The 6,902-nt window shown below is 43.4% G+C and overlaps 1 protein-coding gene across 4 annotated transcripts in view; it reads right to left on the reverse strand.

Annotated features, from left to right (window-relative positions):
- Positions 1–6,902, reverse strand: part of LOC147027002 (sorbin and SH3 domain-containing protein 1-like) — a 419,639-nt gene that overhangs the window by 304,192 nt on the left and 108,545 nt on the right. The window lies entirely within an intron of this gene.

Below are 6,902 nucleotides of genomic sequence, written 5' to 3' on the forward strand. Positions count from 1 at the left end.
TAAAAAAGGGTTTAGGTTATTGGGTTTGATGAAGGTAAGGAAAATAAATAATGAAATATCAACATGACACAAAACTGTTCCTCCACTGATCAAATTGGTTCATCTGATCATGTGCTTGTGAGAATTCACATCTCTCTGGCTGTTGCCAGAGAACCTCTTCAGTGTTGCAGAGTCTGGCGGTTCTCTTCGGCCAACGGGCAGGGACTGCAAAGTGCCCTCTCACATCACGATAGGTCTTCCAACTCCGCTAACCTTGATATTGATGCCACCTGGGAATTCTTCCACAAAAGTCTGCTGTCTCTCATGCTTATACCATTTAATATGTAGTTGGCATACCAATCCTCTCGCCCTTGGTACATTGAATCCTGGGGTGAGGCAGTTGCTCTGAACAACTTTCCTTCTCTTCATGGAAGGCAAATCTGACTGAAGACAATCTCAATTCATTCCACAATGCCTGCAACAACCATCGTGTCCACTCTCAGTAGAACCAAAAAACAACATCTGACCAACCTCAAGGAACCTCTCTCCTTCCTCAAAGACCCTGTGGTGCCTTGGAGTGTTGGTCTGTGGTACATGCTCCCATTCCATCCCATCCCGCTCTTCAAATGGTACCACAGCCAACTCTGCTCATGAGAAGGCCAAATGCCTCAATTCTGCATTTGCTTCCAAATTTTGTGCACACAACCCCTCACTCCTTGTGCCCACCCTACCTACTTGCACCCAACTGTTCCTCCCTTCCTCAACACTGTTTTTCTTACCTAAGAAGGTAAAGAAGTTAATGGCAACCCTTGGCTCCAATTCTGCAATGGGCCCGGATGGCATCAGCACCCATGTCCTGAAAACCTGCTCTGCTCTGCTTGCTTATCCTCTTTCTGCTGTGTTCGCCCTATCATTTGCCCTAATGGTCACCTTCCATCTACTTGAAGGTCTGCCAACATCACATTACAAAAAAGGATGTAAAAACAGATCCTCTTAACTACAGACCTATTACATTAGTTCCAATTATAAGCAAAGTCATGGAATCCATCAACACAGTTGACATAAATCCTTCTTCTTCTCCAGTGGTCTGAATTCAAGTCGGTTTCCAAACGTAGTCACTCTCCCATGGACAAATTGCTTTTGTTCTCCCAACAATGCATGGAGGTCCTCAATGTTAGATAAAAGATTCAGTCAATCTCTCTGGACATATCTCGAACATCTGACACAGTCGGGCACTCTGCCTTGCTCAACAAGCATTCAGCCTATGGCATGCAATGCCACCTCCCCTTTATGGCTTCCTGAATGACTGCAATCTCACTGTCAGCATGTGAATCTCAATAGGATCCTCTCATCTCCTCTCACTGTTGAAGCTAAAGTGCTCTAATCATGAGAAGATCCAAGGAGGAGGGGGGTAATGGGACCTGCCCCCCCCCAATGGAAAATATTGGAGGCACACATGGTTTGCCATGGTGAAACTCCCAAAACCAAGGCTCCCTGCTTACCTCCACTCATTTCACACAACTTGCTCCATCATTTCAATCTCATTATTCCGACTTCAAGATGGCTGTGCACCCATTCCTCAGGTCATCCTCCATTCATACTCATGATCTTGGCTATCTCCACTAACTTCCCCACTCCCACCCCATCCTCCCTTCCTAGGTTAATATGTCCCTCCCTCCCCCACCTCCCTCCTCAACCCCCCTTTGCATTTTTGTTCCATTGCTGCTTCATTCCCAGTTATCCCTTCCTGTTATTTAAGCCCCTTCTTGCCATGTTTGAGGTTGTTTCCAGCATGTTCACCACCTGTGTTCTCCTTCCCCTCCCCTTGTCCTCATTCTTCCCCTCACCTATTCTTCCTCCAAGTGTCCCTCTACCATGCTGTTGGTGTGTTTCTCCACTTTCCACTGTGTTCTTTCTGTTATGTTCTGTGTTCTTCCAATCTTCCACAAGCCTTGAATTTGTATACGGTACTTGTAACCACAACGTGAGATGGGTCGAACAGATTTTTCCATGGCTAGGTTTATTTGCAGATCCTTTTGTAGTCCATCAGTGAACATAAAGGTTATCACAGTTATCACCATATCAATGGGACAATAAGAATGCACAGTCGACAACGTGGTATTAGATGTGATTATGAATCAATAAACAAGCCGTTGCAATTCGGATCTCATCATGAGGCACCTCATACGTCATTCCGTCTACATTACATTGTTTTATACGTCACAGTGGACAATAGGGAATCTTGCTGTTTAAACACTAAACCCAAACTACAAATTGCCTCATAAGGAATTGGCACGGGAGCCTCTCAGTTAACAAATCGCAAGAAACTTGGCCTTACAAGGGAAGCACATGGCAGGCCATCTCCATATGGTTGGCTTTTGGCCCAATTTGTCAGAATTATAGATCTATTTTAGCGGTCCAGGCGATCATAAACAAATCCCACAATAATCCCAACTCCCAACTGCTGCCTGCACACGTTAGAAAATAGATCTCCAAACACAGATACACTCCAACAAATTTTATAACAATGAGTGTAGAATCAAGTTTTTGGTCTCAATAATTCCTGCTTTCAATAGTCAGCATGATCATGACCAATGGGAACTCAGTTCACATCAAAGTGCCGGCAATCACAAAATTCTCTACTTCTATTCCGACATGATCTGCCCTCCAGAGGCATTTGTTTTCAATGGTATCCATTACCGAGGTTAAGGAGGCCACATGATTGGTCAAGTTACGCAGTATGTCGGCAACCCACAGAAGAAGTTTTGTTTCTCCAATGTTCAAATGTAAGAACAACTGCGTGTGACCGTATATATATAAAACATGAAGTATAAGGAAACGAGAATACAACAACAAATTATTGATATGTGGTATTATACAAGCAAAGTTTGGTCTTGGCTGAGTGGTGAAGGTGGCTGGCTTGGAACCTTTTGGTTCTGAGTTTGAGCCCCTATCGACTCTTGAATTAACACCAGGTGGGGTTGATTCAGCCTGTCATCCTTCTGAGGTCAGTGAAATGGGTACCGCTGTACTGGGGTAATAACCATTTGGGGTAACCTGTGTTGGTGTGGTGACCCATCCACGACTGTACTCCTTGCCAATGAAACTGCCTTGGTATTCCGATGTGCCTTTACAGCACAAAAGGAATGGCATTTTAACCTGAAGGAGGTTATGTTTTCACCACTTTCTGTTTGTTTGTTTGTGTGTATGCAGGATATCTCAAAAAGTTGTCGACAGATCCAGATGTAATTTGGTGGCAGGTTTGGTGTGTGATGAGGACGAACTGATTATATTTTGGTGAAGATCCGGATCCGACCACTAGAATTTTTTAAGTGATTCTTCACCATCGAGAGATAGGGCTCAACCGATATCGAGCACGATAACTCAAAAAATGTATTGATTGGGCCCGATTATGTTCTCGTGGATCAGGCATTAAGGTGGTGGAGGTGTGCGCTCTACCGAGTGCCCTTCTAGTATTATACAAGCAATTTGAATATGAGGTCAAAGTGTTGCAAGGCAAGTGCTCAAATCTTCACACCAATAAGACCTTTCAACAGAAGGTAGAAGTTAAATTTAATGGGCTCGGTCACAACTTGAGTGGTTGAGGCCGACAGCAATCATCAGAAAACCATGGAGTTACAAAAATACCAGTTCAAGTGAAGAGGGACCTTCCGTGGACGGTTTTTATTGTAATCAGAATCGGATTGAAGTGAATATGTTTGACACAACTGCACAAGGGGATACATAGAAGAAGAAAAAAAGAGAAAATCCCTATCCATGGATTTATTCACTCATTGACCCGACCAAAAGCAACCCTCCCATCGGCTCTCCATCTGTCTCAATCTGTCTGTCTCTCTGTCTCTCCATTCATTCATCCCTTGCTTATTTTTCCCAACTTTGCCCAACGATTTTTACCCTCTATCATCTCAATCTACCATGAGTCTCGATTTTGTATCACAACACAAAACAGGGAAGAAATACCAGCACGATGCCATTGGCACTTGAGAGTTTGATATCCCAAATGAAGGAAAACAAACAAAGGCAGAAGTAAAACAAATTCATCACCATGTAGATGTCAATGAAAACAAACTGGCAGTTCAGAGGAAAAGACCTGCCACCATCTGTATCTGATTAAAGATAGAAATGAAAACAAGCACATTACACATGAAAGAATTACACGTGGGTGCACCCTGTTAACACCCTGTTAGTGTTCTCATATAAAGCCCTGGCTTGTAATACATGGAACGCAGACACAAATCCCACATCCCATATGTGTTTGTTCATTGCCCAATAATGTCCTTGTAAGTTGATGCATGAAATGCATTGGTGTCTACTGTCTACTAATGCCTTTGACTTGCATGCGAGATATGTTCAAGCTCCTCCATGAGCCTTAGACCAATGTTAGAAAGACACATAAACAACATTATAGCTTGTAGTTTGCTCTCTCAAAGAGCCTCCAAAGAAGAAAATAATATGATAGTCATGCCAGCAATATTTACCCCATGCACACGAAGCGAAAAGTGGAGTTAAACAATTGGTTCACGTCTGTCTGTCTGTCTACAAACATCAGTTTATGATCAAACCTGGTGTTGGCTTCGTGGTTAGGGTGACTGGCTTAAGATCTTAGGGTCCTAAGTCCAAGTCCCGCTGGCTGCTGAATTAATACCAGGTGGGGTTGACTCAGCTTGTCATCCTTCTGAAGTTGGCGAAATTAGCACCAGTGTACTGGTATAGGGGCACAGCATCAGTGGCATAGTCACGCCCTCACAAAATAATTGCTACCTGGCAGCCAAGTTGCCACACGCAAGAAAAAGTTTATGATCCAGGAATAAGATGATTTCAATTGAATGCTCAGCAGTACTTTGGCTCTGAATTTGTCCCGATCACACATGCGCAGAGGCCAGAGAGTAGTGAGATACTTATTTTTTTTTAGTCTGCCTGCCTGTCTTGCAGTCAAACACAATTGAAAATCATTCGAAACAGGAAACTTACTGTTTTTAAGGATGTCATAAAGGGCACAAACAACAGGCATGAATAACTAATGTAACAAGTTAATACCCTTTGAACCCTGAGCTCCTTGGACTTTCGGCTCCTCCATCCTGGGCTCCCTGGAGAAAAATCCAGCCACTCAGGTATATGGAGGTTTGAATAGCAGCCAGTAAACCGGCCGCTTGGGTATATCCATCCATCCATCGGGATCATACTCTGTGCAGAGCGTTGGTGCTGCCTAAGCAGTTCCTTGGCTGTTGGACACAATCCTGGATGGGTCACCACTCTGACACAGGAAACCAGCAAGCTGGCACTCACTTTGCCAACCTCAGAAGGATGACAGTCAGAGTCAACCCCACCTGGTATTAATTCAACAGTTGAGTGGGATTTGAACTTGGGACGCTTGGATCCCAAGCCCACCACTCCAGCCATTAAGCCAACACCAGGCATGCCCAGGTATATGGAGGTTTGAATTGCGACTGATAAAATGGCCGCTTGGATATATGGAATTTTTAGTCGTGGCTGGTAAACCGGCCACTCGAGTATATGGAGGTTTGAATAGTGGTTCGTAAACCAGCCATTCCTGGTGTTGGCTTAGTGGTTTGGGTGGCTGGCTTGGGATATTAGAGTGCTGTGTTCGAGCCCTGGTTGCCACTGAATGATCAGCAGGTGGGGTTGACTCAGCCTGTCATCCTTCCGAGGTTGGCAAAACGAGTACCAGTGTACTGGTATAGGAGCACAGCATCAGCAGCATAATCGTGCCCCAAACGCAAGAAGACGAAGAAAAATAACCAGCCGCCTGGGTATATGTAGGTTTGAATAGCTGCTGATAAAATGGCCGCTAGGGTACCAAGGGTTAATAAGGTGGTGTAAACGAAGTGGTATTAACAGCGGTAAATTTCTGAGATTTTTTTTAACAGCCTTTAAAAATCCTTATTTTATTTCAATTGAATTATATACTTCATCACTATAGAACACAAAGTTCCCTTTTGTCACTTCAAAGCCTTCTGTTTAGCAAGACCTGGAAAAATAAATGCCATGAGGGCAGAATAACTATGAGAACAATGAGAATCCCTAAGGGCAGAACGATTGTTTGAGATTCTGCATTCTGACAAATATGGTGATGCCTAACGCTGTGTGGTCACTGGTTACCATCACGCCTGATCTGCAAGGTTCACGAACAAAACAAAAGTAGATATGGCTCGGAAACACAAAGCAAGAGCTTAAAAGACTCTTTCCACATCCTTTTTCTCAACACTGTGTGGGTTAATGCGTTCTATGAACTCTCCAGTGCATTCAAGTCATGAACATCCAATTAATAGATCACGTAAAATAGATATTGCATTCTTTAACCACCTTATCACAGAATACTATCATTCTATGATGGTTTGTTTGTCCAGTGGCAGGTCCGTGCTGCCGAAGCAGCCTCTTGGAAAGAATTGCAATGAGTGGTTTGCCATTGCCTTCCAGCAATAAGGGCAGGAATTGGGGATTTTTTCCTCTGATAACTTGTCAACTGTTCCTTGAAAAAGATTGTGGCATCATTAACATCCTTCAAAAGCAACCAAGATGTTGTTTTATGGACACCCAACTAAACATCCATCCGAGGGATGACACGCTCATCGATTCAAATCCCTGCCGACAAAACTCCAATCCAACAGTTTAAAGAAGGGCCAGGAATCAAACCCAGACAAGAGAACTTAAAGGTAAGTGCACTCCCTCCGCACAATATTGTCAGACCACATTGTAAGTACCCGTGTGTAAGCAAGATGGAACAAATAGGGTTTTGTTTTTTTAAACAACAACCCAATAGATATACAAACAATATTTCAAAATACTGAAGTTAAGACAACATAATAAGTAGTAGATCACAACAGCTTAAAACATGACCTCTTATAAACAAGACCAATAGCATTCCCAGTTGGAATAAGATG

This window comes from Eptatretus burgeri, chromosome 5 (assembly GCF_056783735.1).
Source record: "Eptatretus burgeri isolate ZD-2024b chromosome 5, Ebu_testis_v1, whole genome shotgun sequence".
NCBI lineage: Eukaryota > Metazoa > Chordata > Myxini > Myxiniformes > Myxinidae > Eptatretus > Eptatretus burgeri.